The sequence below is a fragment of the Oncorhynchus tshawytscha genome, unplaced genomic scaffold (assembly GCF_018296145.1).
Source record: "Oncorhynchus tshawytscha isolate Ot180627B unplaced genomic scaffold, Otsh_v2.0 Un_contig_5390_pilon_pilon, whole genome shotgun sequence".
In the NCBI taxonomy this organism is placed as follows: Eukaryota; Metazoa; Chordata; class Actinopteri; order Salmoniformes; family Salmonidae; genus Oncorhynchus; species Oncorhynchus tshawytscha.
Genome location: NW_024608134.1, coordinates 17,849 through 35,000, shown reverse-complemented (window position 1 = coordinate 35,000; position 17,152 = coordinate 17,849). Strand labels below are relative to the sequence as shown.

At 46.2% G+C, this 17,152-nt stretch overlaps 1 pseudogene; it reads right to left on the bottom strand.

Moving 5' to 3' along the window:
• Positions 1 to 17,152, bottom strand: part of LOC121843294 — a 47,979-nt pseudogene that overhangs the window by 14,529 nt on the left and 16,298 nt on the right.

Below are 17,152 nucleotides of genomic sequence, written 5' to 3'. Positions count from 1 at the left end.
TCTTTATCTGAATCAGATATTAACACTGAACTAACATATAAAACGTAACATTTAAAGTGTTGGATCCATGTTTCATGATCACAGATCTTTTCCGTTCACACAAAAAGTGTCTCTCTCTCGAATGTTGAAGGACTAATGTGTTTTACATCCCTGTTAGTGAGCATTCATCCACCTGACAGGTGTGGCATGTCAAGAAGCTGATTAAACAGCATGATCATTACACAGGTGCACCTTGTGCTGAGGACAATAAAAGGCCCGTTTTGTTAGACATGACGATGTCACAGATGTCTCAGGTTTTGAGGGAGCGTGTAATTGTCTTGCTGATTGCAGGAATGTCCACCAGAGCTGTTGCCAGATAATTGAATGTTCATTTTTCTACCGTAAGCCGCCTCCTCTAACATCGTTTTAGAGAATTTGGCAATATGTCCAACTGGACGCCTCACAACCGCAGACCACGTGTAACCATGCCAACCCAGGACCTCCACATCCGGCTTCTTCACCTGCAGGATCGTCTGAGATCAGCCACCTGCACAGCTGATGAAACTGTGGGTTTGCACAACTGAAGAATTTCTACACAAACTGTCAGAAACCGTCTCAGGGAAGCTCATCTGCGTGCTCGTCGTCCTCATCAGGTTCTTGACCTGACTTCAGTTCGGCTTCAGTGGGCAAATGCTCACCTCCGATGGCCTCGCTGGAGAAGCTCTTCACCGATGAATCCCTGTTTCAACTGAACCGGGCAGACAGCGAGTATGGTGTCGTGTGGGTGAGCGGTTTGCTGATGTCAATGTTGTGAACAGAGTTCCCCATGGTGGCGGTGGGGTTATGGTATGGGGGCAGGCATAAACTATGGGCAATGAACACAATTGCATTTTATCGATGGCAATTTGAATGAACAGAGATACTGTGACGAGATCCTGAGACCCATTGTGAGACCCACATTCCACAGGCCACAATCAACTGATCAACTCTAATCAACAGCTCCTTCCGGCGCCGACAGAGATGGCCGCCTCGCTTCGCATTCCTAAACTATACAGTTTTTTGTTTTTTACGTGTTATTTCTTACATTAGTACCCCAGGTCATCTTAGGTTTCATTACATACAGTCGGGAAGAACTACTGAACATAAGATCAGCATCAACTCAACATCAGTACGACCAGGAATATGACTTTCCCGAAGCGGATCCTGTGTTCTGCCTTTCACCCAGGACAACGGAATGGATCCCAGCCTGCGACCCCAAAAAACGACTTCGTAAAAGAGGGAAACGAAGCGGTATTCTGGTCAGACTCCGGAGACGGGCACATCGCGCACCACTCCCTAGCATTCTTCTCGCCAATGTCCAGTCTCTTGACAACAAGGTTGATGAAATCCGAGCAAGGGTAGCATTCCAGAGGGACATCAGAGACTGTAACGTTCTTCACGGAAACATGGCTCACTGGAGAGACGCTATCGGAGACGGTGCAGCCAGTTGGTTATTTTCACGCATCGCGCTGATAGAAACAAGCATCTTTCTGGTAAGAAGAGGGGCGGGGGCGTATGCCTTATGGTCAACGTGACGTGGTGTGATGAAAGAAACATACAGGAACTCAAATCCTTCTGTTCACCTAATTTAGAATTCCTCACAATCAAATGTAGACCGCATTACCTACCAAGAGAATTCTCTTCGATTATAATCACAGCCGTATATATTCCCCCCCAAGCAGACACATCGATGGCTCTGAACAAACTTTATTTGACTCTTTGCAAACTGGAAACCACATATCCTGAGGCTGCATTCATTGTAGCTGGGGATTTTAACAAGGCTAATCTGAAAACAAGACTCCCTAAATTGTATCAGCATATCGATTGCGCAACTAGGGCTGAAAAAACCTTGGATCATTGTTATTCTAACTTCTGTGACGCATATAAGGCCCTCCTCCGCTCTCCTTTCGGAAAAGCTGACCACGACTCCATTTTGTTGCTCCCTGCCTACAGACAGAAACTAAAACAAGAAGCTCCCACGCTGAGGTCTGTTCAACGCTGGTCCGACCAATCTGATTCCACACTCCAAGACTGCTTCCATCACGTGGACTAGGAGATGTTTCGTATTGCGTCAGACAACAACATTGACGAATACGCTGATTCGGTGTGCGAGTTCATTAGAACGTGCATTGAAGATGTCATTCCCATAGCAACGCTTAAAACTTGTACCCACAACCGTAAGGCTCTCCAGAGGGTAGTGAGGTCTGCACAATGCATCACCAGGGGCAAACTACCTGCCCTCCAGGACACCTACACCACCCAATGTCACAGGAAGGCCATAAAGATCATCAAGGACAACAACCACCCGAGCCACTGCCTGTTCACCCCGCTATCATCCAGAAGGCGAGGTCAGTGCAGGTGCATCAAAGCTGGGACCGAGAGACTGAAAAACAGCTTCTATCTCAAGGCCATCAGACTGTTAAACAGCCACCACTAACATTGAGTGGCTGCTGCCAACACACTGTCAATGACACTGACTCAACTCTAGCCACTTTAATAACGGGAATTGATGGGAAATGATGTAAAATGTATCACTAGCCACTTTAAACAATGCTACCTAATATAATGTTTACATACCCTACATTATTCATCTCATATGTATACGTATATACTGTACTCTATATCATCTACTGCATCCTTATGTAATACATGTATCACTAGCCACTTTAACTATGCCACTTGGTTTACATACTCATCTCATATGTATATACTGTACTCGATACCATCTACTGTATCTTGCCTATGCTGCTCTGTACCATCACTCATTCATATATCCTTATGTACATATTCTTTATCCCCTTACACTGTGTATAAGACAGTAGTTTTGGAATTGTTAGTTAGATTACTTGTTGGTTATTACTGCATTGTCGGAACTAGAAGCACAAGCATTTTGCTACACTCGCATTAACATCTGCTAACCATGTGTATGTGACAAATAAATGTGATTTGAACTCTAGTCAACAGCCTGATCAACTCTATGGGAAGGAGATGTGTCACGCTGCATGAGGAAAATGGTCACACCAGATACTGACTGGTTCTCTGATCCACGCCCCTTACTTGAGGTATCTGTGACCAACAGATGTATATCTGTATTCCCAGTATCTGTGACCAACAGATGTATATCTGATTCCCCCAACAGATGTATATCTGTATTTCATGTGAAATCCATAGATCAGAACCTAATGAATTTATTTCCACATACAAACTGTTACTCAGTACACTGTATATGCTTTGTTCAGTTGCATGTGTAGCTTTCCAGAGTGGGAACTGGTTTTAGGGAACTGGTTTTAGGAACTGATTTTAGGGAACTGGTTTTAGGGAACTGGTTTTAGGAACTGGTTTTAGGGAACTGGTTTTAGGAACTGATTTTAGGGAACTGGTTTTAGGGAACTGGTTTTAGGAACTGGTTTTAGGGAACTGGTTTTAGGGAACTGGTTTTAGGAACTGGTTTTAGGAAACTGATTTTAGGAAACTGGTTTTGGGAACTGGTTTTAGGGAACTGGTTTTAGGAACTGGTTTTGGGAACCGATTTTAGGAACTGGTTTTAGGAACTGGTTTTAGGAAACTGATTTTAGGAAACTGGTTTTAGGAACTGGTTTTAGGAACTGGTTTTGGGAACTGATTTTAGGAACTGGTTTTAGGAACTGATTTTAGGAACTGATTTTAGGAACTGATTTTAGGAACTGGTTTTAGGAAACTGGTTTTAGGAACTGATTTTAGGAACTGATTTTAGGAACTGATTTTAGGAACTGGTTTTAGGAACTGATTTTGGGAACTGGTTTTAGGAAACTGGTTTTAGGAACTGGTTTTAGGAACTGGTTTTGAATGCTTCTGCTGGTCTTTCTCTCTAATAGAGAAACACTGAGACAGAAATGCACTCTGGCACACTGTGTGAGTGTGTGTGTGAGTGGAGTGTAAGAATGTGTGTGTGTGAGTGAGTGTGTGTGTGGGTGAGTGTGAGAATGTGTGTGTGAGTGTGACCTGATCTGTCTCTGGTTTTTCATAACAAACTCAAACATTTGAAAATATCCCAGATAAAATCTGTAGAGGGGCTGAGAGACACAGTATTTACATCAAACTCAGATCATCATATGCAACATGGAGATATGCATCACACTCAAAATTGGCTCCCCCAACTTAACCTCACACACACACACACACACACACACACACACACACACACACACACACACACACACACACACACACACACACACACACACACACACACACACACACACACACACACACACACACACACACGTTGATGAAGTGACTAGATGAATGTTGACGTGTCTGTCTCTCTAAACTAGATGTTGATGAAGTGACTAGATGAATGTTGAGGTGTCTGTCTCATCTAAACTAGATGTTGATGAAGTGACTAGATGAATGTTGTGGTTGAGGTGTCTGTCTCTCTAAACTAGATGTTGATGAAGTGACTAGATGAATGTTGAGGTGTCTGTCTCTCTAAACTAGAGGTTGATGAAGTGACTAGATGAATGTTGTGGTTGAGGTGTCTGTCTCTCTAAACTAGATGTTGATGAAGTGACTAGATGAATGTTGAGGTGTCTGTCTCTCTAAACTAGATGTTGATGAAGTGACTAGATGAATGTTGAGGTGTCTGTCTCTCTAAACTAGAGGTTGATGAAGTGACTAGATGAATGTTGAGGTGTCTGTCTCTCTAAACTAGATGTTGATGAAATGACTAGATGAATGTTGAGGTGTCTGTCTCTCTAAACTAGATGTTGATGAAGTGACTAGATGAATGTTGTGGTTGAGGTGTCTGTCTCTCTAAACTAGATGTTGATGAAGTGACTAGATGAATGTTGAGGTGTCTGTCTCTCTAAACTAGATGTTGATGAAGTGACTAGATGAATGTTGAGGTGTCTGTCTCTCTAAACTAGATGTTGATGAAGTGACTAGATGAATGTTGTGGTGTCTGTCTCATCTAAACTAGATGTTGATGAAGTGACTAGATGAATGTTGTACCTTTACTTTACCACCCTTACTTCCTGGATTTAAACACGATGACCAATGGAACAGCCTGAAAACTCAGGCTACATCCATCTGCCACTCCAGGCAGATTTCCAACTATACATTCATAAGAGTTACCTCTTAAAGCAGTGAGGTGAGTTACCTCTTAAAGCAGTGAGGTGAGTTACCTCTTAAAGCAGTGAGGTGAGTTACCTCTTAAAGCAGTGAGGTGAGTTACCTCTTAAAGCAGTGAGGTGAGTTACCTCTTAAAGCAGTGAGGTGAGTTACCTCTTAAAGCAGTGATCTGAGTTACCTCTTAAAGCAGTGAGGTGAGTTACCTCTTAAAGCAGTGAGGTGAGTTACCTCTTAAAGCAGTGAGCTGAGTTACCTCTTAAAGCAGTGAGGTGAGTTACCTCTTAAAGCAGTGAGGTGAGTTACCTCTTAAAGCAGTGAGCTGAGTTACCTCTTAAAGCAGTGAGCTGAGTTACCTCTTAAAGCAGTGAGGTGAGTTACCTCTTAAAGCAGTGAGGTGAGTTACCTCTTAAAGCAGTGAGGTGAGTTACCTCTTAAAGCAGTGAGGTGAGTTACCTCTTAAAGCAGTGAGGTGAGTTACCTCTTAAAGCAGTGAGGTGAGTTACCTCTTAAAGCAGTGAGGTGAGTTACCTCTTAAAGCAGTGAGGTGAGTTACCTCTTAAAGCAGTGAGGTGAGTTACCTCTTAAAGCAGTGAGGTGAGTTACCTCTTAAAGCAGTGAGGTGAGTTACCTCTTAAAGCAGTGAGGTGAGTTACCTCTTAAAGCAGTGAGATGAGTTACCTCTTAAAGCAGTGAGGTGAGTTACCTCTTAAAGCAGTGAGGTGAGTTACCTCTTAAAGCAGTGAGGTGAGTTACCTCTTAAAGCAGTGAGGTGAGTTACCTCTTAAAGCAGTGAGGTGAGTTACCTCTTAAAGCAGTGAGGTGAGTTACCTCTTAAAGCAGTGAGGTGAGTTACCTCTTAAAGCAGTGAGGTGAGTTACCTCTTAAAGCAGTGAGGTGAGTTACCTCTTAAAGCAGTGAGGTGAGTTACCTCTTAAAGCAGTGAGGTGAGTTACCTCTTAAAGCAGTGAGGTGAGTTACCTCTTAAAGCAGTGAGGTGAGTTACCTCTTAAAGCAGTGAGGTGAGTTACCTCTTAAAGCAGTGAGGTGAGTTACCTCTTAAAGCAGTGAGGTGAGTTACCTCTTAAAGCAGTGAGCTGAGTTACCTCTTAAAGCAGTGAGCTGAGTTACCTCTTAAAGCAGTGAGGTGAGTTACCTCTTAAAGCAGTGAGCTGAGTTACCTCTTAAAGCAGTGAGGTGAGTTACCTCTTAAAGCAGTGAGGTGAGTTACCTCTTAAAGCAGTGAGGTGAGTTACCTCTTAAAGCAGTGAGGTGAGTTACCTCTTAAAGCAGTGAGGTGAGTTACCTCTTAAAGCAGTGAGGTGAGTTACCTCTTAAAGCAGTGAGGTGAGTTACCTCTTAAAGCAGTGAGGTGAGTTACCTCTTAAAGCAGTGAGGTGAGTTACCTCTTAAAGCAGTGAGGTGAGTTACCTCTTAAAGCAGTGAGGTGAGTTACCTCTTAAAGCAGTGAGGTGAGTTACCTCTTAAAGCAGTGAGGTGAGTTACCTCTTAAAGCAGTGAGGTGAGTTACCTCTTAAAGCAGTGAGGTGAGTTACCTCTTAAAGCAGTGAGGTGAGTTACCTCTTAAAGCAGTGAGGTGAGTTACCTCTTAAAGCAGTGAGCTGAGGTGAGTATCCAACAGGAGCTGATGAGAGTCGCTCCACACACCAACCTTCCGTCCCCCGAGAGCCTCTGAGACGCACCGCAGCCTGCCATGGCCAGCCTCCCCTACACACACACACACACACACACACACACACACACACACACACACAATAAAACTAATAATGAGGGTTAGACACAGACACCCAACTACAACACCCAACATACAACATACACGGATACTAGAACTACAACACCCAACATACACGGATACTAGAACTACAACACCCAACATACACGGACACTAGAACTACAACACCCAACAAACACGGACACTAGAACTACAACACCCAACATACACAACACCCAACAAACACGGACACTAGAACTACAACACCCAACAAACACGGACACTAGAACTATAATAACATATCTGGATAATATTAAACTACAACACCCAACATACACACATACTAGAACTACAACACCCATCAACACACCATGTATTATAATATAATATATCTGGATAATATTAAACTACAACACCCAACATACACACATACTAGAACTACAACACCCATCAACACACCATGTATCATAATATAATATATCTGGATAATATTAAACTACAACACCCATCAACACACATACTAGAACTACAACACCCATCAACACACCATGTATTATAATATAATATATCTGGATTATATTAAACTACAACACCCATCAACACACATACTAGAACTACAACACCCATCAACACACCATGTATTATAATATAATATATCTGGATTATATTAAACTACAACACCCATCAACACACCAGTATATATATGTAGTTCTCTCCTTACCTCAGTGAGTTCTCTCCTCCTATGATTCTGTATTATATTAAACTACAACACCCATCAACACACCAGTATATATATGTAGTTCTCTCCTTACCTCAGTGAGTTTTCTCCTCCTATGATTCTGCGTTGGCGTGTATGTATCAGTCTCAACCCACAGACAGGATCTGACACAGACTCCACCGTACCTAACACAGACAGACAGTTAGTATCTAACACAGACAGACAGTTAGTATATAACACAGACAGTATCTAACACAGACAGACAGTTAGTACCTAACACAGACAGTATCTAACACAGACAGACAGTTAGTATCTAACACAGACAGACAGTTAGTATATAACACAGACAGTATCTAACACAGACAGTTAGTATATAACACAGACAGTATCTAACACAGACAGACAGTTAGTATCTAACACAGACAGGATCTGACACAGACTCCACCGTACCTAACACAGACAGACAGTATCTAACACAGACAGACAGTTAGTATCTAACACAGACAGACAGTTAGTACCTAACACAGACAGGATCTGACACAGACTCCACCGTACCTAACACAGACAGGAACATTAGTTTAGTATCTAACACAGACAGACAGGAACGTTAGTTTAGTATCTAACACAGACAGACAGACAGACAGACAGACAGACAGACAGGAATGTTAGTTTAGTATCTAACACAGACAGGAACGTTAGTTTAGTATCTAACACAGACAGACAGACAGACAGGAACGTTAGTTTAGTATCTAACACAGACAGACAGGAACGTTAGTTTAGTATCTAACACAGACAGGAATGTTAGTTTAGTATCTAACACAGACAGGAACGTTAGTTTAGTATCTAACACAGACAGACAGGAACGTTAGTTTAGTATCTAACACAGACAGGTATGTTAGTTTAGTATCTAACACAGACAGGAATGTTAGTTTAGTATCTAACACAGACAGGAACATTAGTTTAGTATCTAACACAGACAGGAACGTTAGTTTAGTATCTAACACAGACAGACAGACAGGAACATTAGTTTAGTATCTAACACAGACAGACAGACAGACAGGAACATTAGTTTAGTATCTAACACAGACAGACAGGAACATTAGTTTAGTATCTAACACAGACAGACAGACAGGAACATTAGTATCTAACACAGACAGACAGACAGGAATGTTAGTTTAGTATCTAACACAGACAGGAACATTAGTATCTAACACAGACAGACAGGAACATTAGTATCTAACACAGACAGACAGACAGGAATGTTAGTTTAGTATCTAACACAGACAGACAGGAACATTAGTATCTAACACAGACAGACAGACAGGGATGTTAGTTTAGTATCTAACACAGACAGACAGACAGGAATGTTAGTTTAGTATCTAACACAGACAGACAGACAGGAACGTTAGTTTAGTATCTAACACAGACAGACAGACAGGAATGTTAGTTTAGTATCTAACACAGACAGACAGACAGGAATGTTAGTTTAGTATCTAACACAGACAGACAGGAACATTAGTATCTAACACAGACAGACAGGAACATTAGTATCTAACACAGACAGACAGGAACATTAGTATCTAACACAGACAGACAGACAGGAATGTTAGTTTAGTATCTAACACAGACAGACAGGAACATTAGTATCTAACAGACAGACAGGAACGTTAGTTTAGTATCTAACACAGACAGACAGACAGGAATGTTAGTTTAGTATCTAACACAGACAGACAGGAACATTAGTATCTAACACAGACAGACAGACAGACAGGAACGTTACTTTAGTATCTAACACAGACAGGAACATTAGTATCTAACACAGACAGACAGGAATGGTAATGGTAACCCCAATGGTAACCCCAATGGTAACCCCAATGGTAACCCTACAGGACACAGGTTGGGGGACCAATGGTAACCCCAATGGTAACCCTAACCCCAATGGTAACTCCAATGGTAACCCCAATGGTAACCCCCACCCCAATGGTAACCCCAATGGTAACCCCAATGGTAACCCCCACCCCAATGGTAACCCCAATGGTAACCCCCACCCCAATGGTAACCCCAATGGTAACCCCAATGGTAACCCCAATGGTAACCCCCACCCCAATGGTAACACCAATGGTAACCCCAATGGAAACCCCAATGGTAACTCCAATGGTAATCCCAATGGTAACGCCAATGGTAACCCCAATGGTAACCCCAATGGTAACCCCAATGGTAACCCCCACCCCAATGGTAACCCCAACCCCAATGGTAACCACAATGGTAACCCCCACCCCAATGGTAACCCCAATGGTAACTCCAATGGTAACCCAATGGTAACCCCAATGGTAACCCCAATGGTAACCCTAACCCCAATGGTAACCCCAATGGTAACCCCAATGGTAACCCCAACCCCAATGGTAACCCCAATGGTAACCCCAACCCCAATGGTAACCACAATGGTAACCCCAATGGTAACCCCAATGGTAACCCCAATGGTAACCACAATGGTAACCACAATGGCAACCCTAATCCCAAAAGACAGGACACAGTCAGTCTAGTGGACAGGACACAGAAAGTCTAGAGGACAGGACACAGTCAGTCTAGAGGACAGGACACAGTCAGTCTAGTGGACAGGACACAGTCAGTCTAGAGGACAGGACACAGTCAGTCTAGAGGACAGGACACAGTCAGTCTAGAGGACAGGACACAGTCAGTCTAGAGGACAGGACACAGTCAGTCTAGTGGACAGGACACAGTCAGTCTAGTGGACAGGACACAGTCAGTCTAGAGGACAGGACACAGTCAGTTTAGTGGACAGGACACAGTCAGTCTAGAGGACAGGACACAGTCAGTCTAGTGGACAGGACACAGTCAGTCTAGAGGACAGGACACAGGTTGGGGGTCCACGGACTGATACAGTCAGTCTAGAGGACAGGACACAGGTTGGGGGTCCACGGACTGATACAGTCAGTCTAGAGGACAGGACACAGGTTGGGGGTCCACGGACTGATACAGTCAGTCTAGAGGACAGGACACAGGTTGGGGGTCCACGGACTGATACAGTCAGTCTAGAGGACAGGACACAGGTTGGGGGTCCACGGACTGATACAGTCAGTCTAGAGGACAGGACACAGGTTGGGGGTCCACGGACTGATACAGTCAGTCTAGAGGACAGGACACAGGTTGGGGGTCCACGGACTGATACAGTCAGTCTAGAGGACAGGACACAGGTTGGGGGTCCACGGACTGATACAGTCAGTCTAGAGGACAGGACACAGTCAGTCTAGAGGACAGGACACAGGTTGGGGGTCCACGGACTGATACAGTCAGTCTAGAGGACAGGACACAGTCAGTCTAGAGGACAGGACACAGGTTGGGGGTCCACGGACTGATACAGTCAGTCTAGAGGACAGGACACAGGTTGGGGGTCCACGGACTGATACAGTCAGTCTAGAGGACAGGACACAGGTTGGGGGTCCACGGACTGATACAGTCAGTCTAGAGGACAGGACACAGTCAGTCTAGAGGACAGGACACAGGTTGGGGGTCCACGGACTGATACAGTCAGTCTAGAGGACAGGACACAGTCAGTCTAGAGGACAGGACACAGGTTGGGGGTCCACGGACTGATACAGTCAGTCTAGAGGACAGGACACAGGTTGGGGGTCCACGGACTGATACAGTCAGTCTAGAGGACAGGACACAGTCAGTCTAGAGGACAGGACACAGTCAGTCTAGAGGACAGGACACAGGTTGGGCGTCCACGGACTGATACAGTCAGTCTAGAGGACAGGACACAGGTTGGGGGTCCACGGACTGATACAGTCAGTCTAGAGGACAGGACACAGGTTGGGGGTCCACGGACTGATACAGTCAGTCTAGAGTGACAGGACACAGGTTGGGGGTCCACGGACTGATACAGTCAGTCTAGTGGACAGGACACAGTCAGTCTAGAGGACAGGACACAGGTTGGGGGTCCACGGACTGATACAGTCAGTCTAGAGGACAGGACACAGTCAGTCTAGAGGACAGGACACAGGTTGGGGGTCCACGGACTGATACAGTCAGTCTAGAGGACAGGACACAGTCAGTCTAGAGGACAGGACACAGGTTGGGGGTCCACGGACTGATACAGTCAGTCTAGAGGACAGGACACAGGTTGGGGGTCCACGGACTGATACAGTCAGTCTAGAGGACAGGACACAGGTTGGGGGTCCACGGACTGATACAGTCAGTCTAGAGGACAGGACACAGGTTGGGGGTCCACGGACTGACACAGTCAGTCTAGAGGACAGGACACAGGTTGGGGGTCCACGGACTGATACAGTCAGTCTAGAGGACAGGACACAGGTTGGGGGTCCACGGACTGATACAGTCAGTCTAGTGGACAGGACACAGTCAGTCTAGAGGACAGGACACAGGTTGGGGGTCCACGGACTGATACAGTCAGTCTAGTGGACAGGACACAGTCAGTCTAGAGGACAGGACACAGGTTGGGGGTCCACGGACTGATACAGTCAGTCTAGAGGACAGGACACAGGTTGGGGGTCCACGGACTGATACAGTCAGTCTAGAGGACAGGACACAGGTTGGGGGTCCACGGACTGATACAGTCAGTCTAGTGGACTGATACAGTCAGTCTAGAGGACAGGACACAGGTTGGGGGTCCACGGACTGATACAGTCAGTCTAGAGGACAGGACACAGGTTGGGGGTCCACGGACTGATACAGTCAGTCTAGAGGACAGGACACAGTCAGTCTAGAGGACAGGACACAGGTTGGGGGTCCACGGACTGATACAGTCAGTCTAGAGGACAGGACACAGTCAGTCTAGAGGACAGGACACAGGTTGGGGGTCCACGGACTGATACAGTCAGTCTAGAGGACAGGACACAGGTTGGGGGTCCACGGACTGATACAGTCAGTCTAGAGGACAGGACACAGTCAGTCTAGAGGACAGGACACAGTCAGTCTAGAGGACAGGACACAGGTTGGGCGTCCACGGACTGATACAGTCAGTCTAGAGGACAGGACACAGGTTGGGGGTCCACGGACTGATACAGTCAGTCTAGAGGACAGGACACAGGTTGGGGGTCCATGGACTGATACAGTCAGTCTAGAGGACAGGACACAGGTTGGGGGTCCACGGACTGATACAGTCAGTCTAGTGGACAGGACACAGTCAGTCTAGAGGACAGGACACAGGTTGGGGGTCCACGGACTGATACAGTCAGTCTAGTGGACAGGACACAGTCAGTCTAGAGGACAGGACACAGGTTGGGGGTCCACGGACTGATACAGTCAGTCTAGTGGACAGGACACAGTCAGTCTAGAGGACAGGACACAGGTTGGGGGTCCACGGACTGATACAGTCAGTCTAGAGGACAGGACACAGGTTGGGGGTCCACGGACTGATACAGTCAGTCTAGAGGACAGGACACAGGTTGGGGGTCCACGGACTGATACAGTCAGTCTAGTGGACTGATACAGTCAGTCTAGAGGACAGGACACAGGTTGGGGGTCCACGGACTGATACAGTCAGTCTAGAGGACAGGACACAGGTTGGGGGTCCACGGACTGATACAGTCAGTCTAGAGGACAGGACACAGTCAGTCTAGAGGACAGGACACAGGTTGGGGGTCCACGGACTGATACAGTCAGTCTAGAGGACAGGACACAGTCAGTCTAGAGGACAGGACACAGGTTGGGGGTCCACGGACTGATACAGTCAGTCTAGAGGACAGGACACAGGTTGGGGGTCCACGGACTGATACAGTCAGTCTAGAGGACAGGACACAGTCAGTCTAGAGGACAGGACACAGTCAGTCTAGAGGACAGGACACAGGTTGGGCGTCCACGGACTGATACAGTCAGTCTAGAGGACAGGACACAGGTTGGGGGTCCACGGACTGATACAGTCAGTCTAGAGGACAGGACACAGGTTGGGGGTCCACGGACTGATACAGTCAGTCTAGAGGACAGGACACAGGTTGGGGGTCCACGGACTGATACAGTCAGTCTAGAGGACAGGACACAGGTTGGGGGTCCACGGACTGATACAGTCAGTCTAGAGGACAGGACACAGGTTGGGGGTCCACGGACTGATACAGTCAGTCTAGAGGACAGGACACAGTCAGTCTAGAGGACAGGACACAGGTTGGGGGTCCACGGACTGATACAGTCAGTCTAGAGGACAGGACACAGTCAGTCTAGAGGACAGGACACAGGTTGGGGGTCCACGGACTGATACAGTCAGTCTAGAGGACAGGACACAGGTTGGGGGTCCACGGACTGATACAGTCAGTCTAGAGGACAGGACACAGGTTGGGGGTCCACGGACTGATACAGTCAGTCTAGAGGACAGGACACAGTCAGTCTAGAGGACAGGACACAGGTTGGGGGTCCACGGACTGATACAGTCAGTCTAGAGGACAGGACACAGGTTGGGGGTCCACGGACTGACACAGTCAGTCTAGAGGACAGGACACAGGTTGGGGGTCCACGGACTGATACAGTCAGTCTAGAGGACAGGACACAGGTTGGGGGTCCACGGACTGATACAGTCAGTCTAGAGGACAGGACACAGGTTGGGGGTCCACGGACTGATACAGTCAGTCTAGAGGACAGGACACAGGTTGGGGGTCCACGGACTGATACAGTCAGTCTAGAGGACAGGACACAGGTTGGGGGTCCACGGACTGATACAGTCAGTCTAGAGGACAGGACACAGGTTGGGGGTCCACGGACTGATACAGTCAGTCTAGAGGACAGGACACAGGTTGGGGGTCCACGGACTGATACAGTCAGTCTAGAGGACAGGACACAGGTTGGGGGTCCACGGACTGATACAGTCAGTCTAGAGGACAGGACACAGGTTGGGGGTCCACGGACTGATACAGTCAGTCTAGAGGACAGGACACAGTCAGTCTAGAGGACAGGACACAGTCAGTCTAGAGGACAGGACACAGGTTGGGGGTCCACGGACTGATACAGTCAGTCTAGAGGACAGGACACAGTCAGTCTAGAGGACAGGACACAGGTTGGGGGTCCACGGACTGATACAGTCAGTCTAGAGGACAGGACACAGGTTGGGGGTCCACGGACTGATACAGTCAGTCTAGAGGACAGGACACAGGTTGGGGGTCCACGGACTGATACAGTCAGTCTAGAGGACAGGACACAGGTTGGGGGTCCACGGACTGATACAGTCAGTCTAGAGGACAGGACACAGGTTGGGGGTCCACGGACTGATACAGTCAGTCTAGAGGACAGGACACAGGTTGGGGGTCCACGGACTGATACAGTCAGTCTAGAGGACAGGACACAGGTTGGGGGTCCACGGACTGATACAGTCAGTCTAGAGGACAGGACACAGGTTGGGGGTCCACGGACTGATACAGTCAGTCTAGAGGACAGGACACAGGTTGGGGGTCCACGGACTGATACAGTCAGTCTAGAGGACAGGACACAGGTTGGGGTTCCACGGACTGATACAGTCAGTCTAGAGGACAGGACACAGGTTGGGGTTCCACGGACTGATACAGTCAGTCTAGAGGACAGGACACAGGTTGGGGGTCCACGGACTGATACAGTCAGTCTAGAGGACAGGACACAGGTTGGGGGTCCACGGACTGATACGATGTGAATCGTTCGATCCCTATTCCCCTAGAACAGGTTGACGTCAGATAAATATGTTTGTGACATCACCACTGACCTTTGCCCTCTGTGTCGCTGAACTGTGATTGGCCGTAGTCACAGATGACCCCGGCGTCTTCGCTATGGCGACAGTTATGCGTCCCGGTTGGCTGTTTGAGGCAGTCGACCAATGAACGCTCTTCGCCGGAACACTTCACGTTGTCCACATGGATAGGCCCCTCCCCCTCGCCAAAATACGCCATCACACGGGCCTTCGCCACTCCACTGAAGACGACACACAAACATCGCAGACAGACAGAGGGTATGAGCGTAAATACACTTCCACACAACAGAGTTACACTTAGACAATGAATCAACTACGATACGGTTGAATCAACTACGATACGGTTGAATCAACTACGATACGGTTGAATCAACTACGATACGGTTGAATCAACTACGATACGGTTGAATCAACTACGATACGGTTGAATCAACTACGATACGGTTGAATCAACTACGATAAGGTTGAATCAACTATGGTACGGTCATCATTGTAACTAACTGAATCATCATAGGTCTACCAACTGAATCATCATTGTAACTAACTGAATCATTATCGTAACCAACTGAATCATCATCGTAACCAACTGAATCATCATTGTAACCAACTGAATGATCATTGTAACCAACTGAATGATCATTGTAACTAACTGAATCATCATTGTAACCAACTGAATCATCATTGTAACTAACTGAATCAAACCAACTGAATCATCATTGTAACAACTGAATCATCATTGTAACCAACTGAATCATCATTGTAACCAACTGAATCTCTTTGTAACCAACTGAATCATAATCATGTGTTTCAGTGTCCACATCTCTCATGTGTTTCAGTGTCCACATCTCTATGTGTTTCAGAGTCCATCTCTATGGACACTGTTTCTTTGTCATCTCTATGTGTTTCAGTGTCCACATCTCTATGTGTTTCAGTGTCCATTACTCTATGTGTTTCAGTGTCCAAAATAATCTCCATGTGTTTCAGTGTCCACATCTCTATGTGTTTCAGTGTCCACATCTCTATGTGTTTCAGTGTCCACATCTCTATGTGTTTCAGTGTCCATATCTCTATGTGTTTCAGTGTCCACATCTCTATGTGTTTCAGTGTCCACATCTCTATGTGTTTCAGTGTCCACATCTCTATGTGTTTCAGTGTCCACATCTCTATGTGTTTCAGTGTCCATATCTCTATGTGTTTCAGTGTCCACATCTCTATGTGTTTCAGTGTCCACATCTCTATGTGTTTCAGTGTCCATATCTCTATTTGTTTCAGTGTCCATATCTCTATGTGTTTCAGTGTCCACATCTCTGTGTGTTTCAGTGTCCACATCTCTATGTGTTTCAGTGTCCATATCTCTATGTGTTTCAGTGTCCACATCTCTGTGTTTCAGTGTCCACATCTCTATGTGTTTCAGTGTCCATATCTCTATGTGTTTCAGTGTCCACATCTCTATGTGTTTCAGTGTCCACATCTCTATGTGTTTCAGTGTCCACATCTCTATGTGTTTCAGTGTCCATATCCAATATCTCTATGTGTTTCAGTGTCCACATCTCTATGTGTTTCAGTGTCCACATCTCTATGTGTTTCAGTGTCCACATCTCTATGTGTTTCAGTGTCCATTATCTCTATGTGTTTCAGTGTCCACATCTCTAGTGTCCATATCTCTATGTGTTTCTATGTGTTTCAGTGTCCACATCAGTGTCCATATCTCTATGTGTTTCAGTGTCCACATCTCTATGTGTTTCAGTGTCCACATCTCTATGTGTTTCAGTGTCCACATCTCTATGTGTTTCAGTGTCCACATCTCTATGTGTTTCAGTGTCCACATCTCTATGTGTTTCAGTGCCCATATCTCTATGTGTTTCAGTGTCCACATCTCTATGTGTTTCAGTGT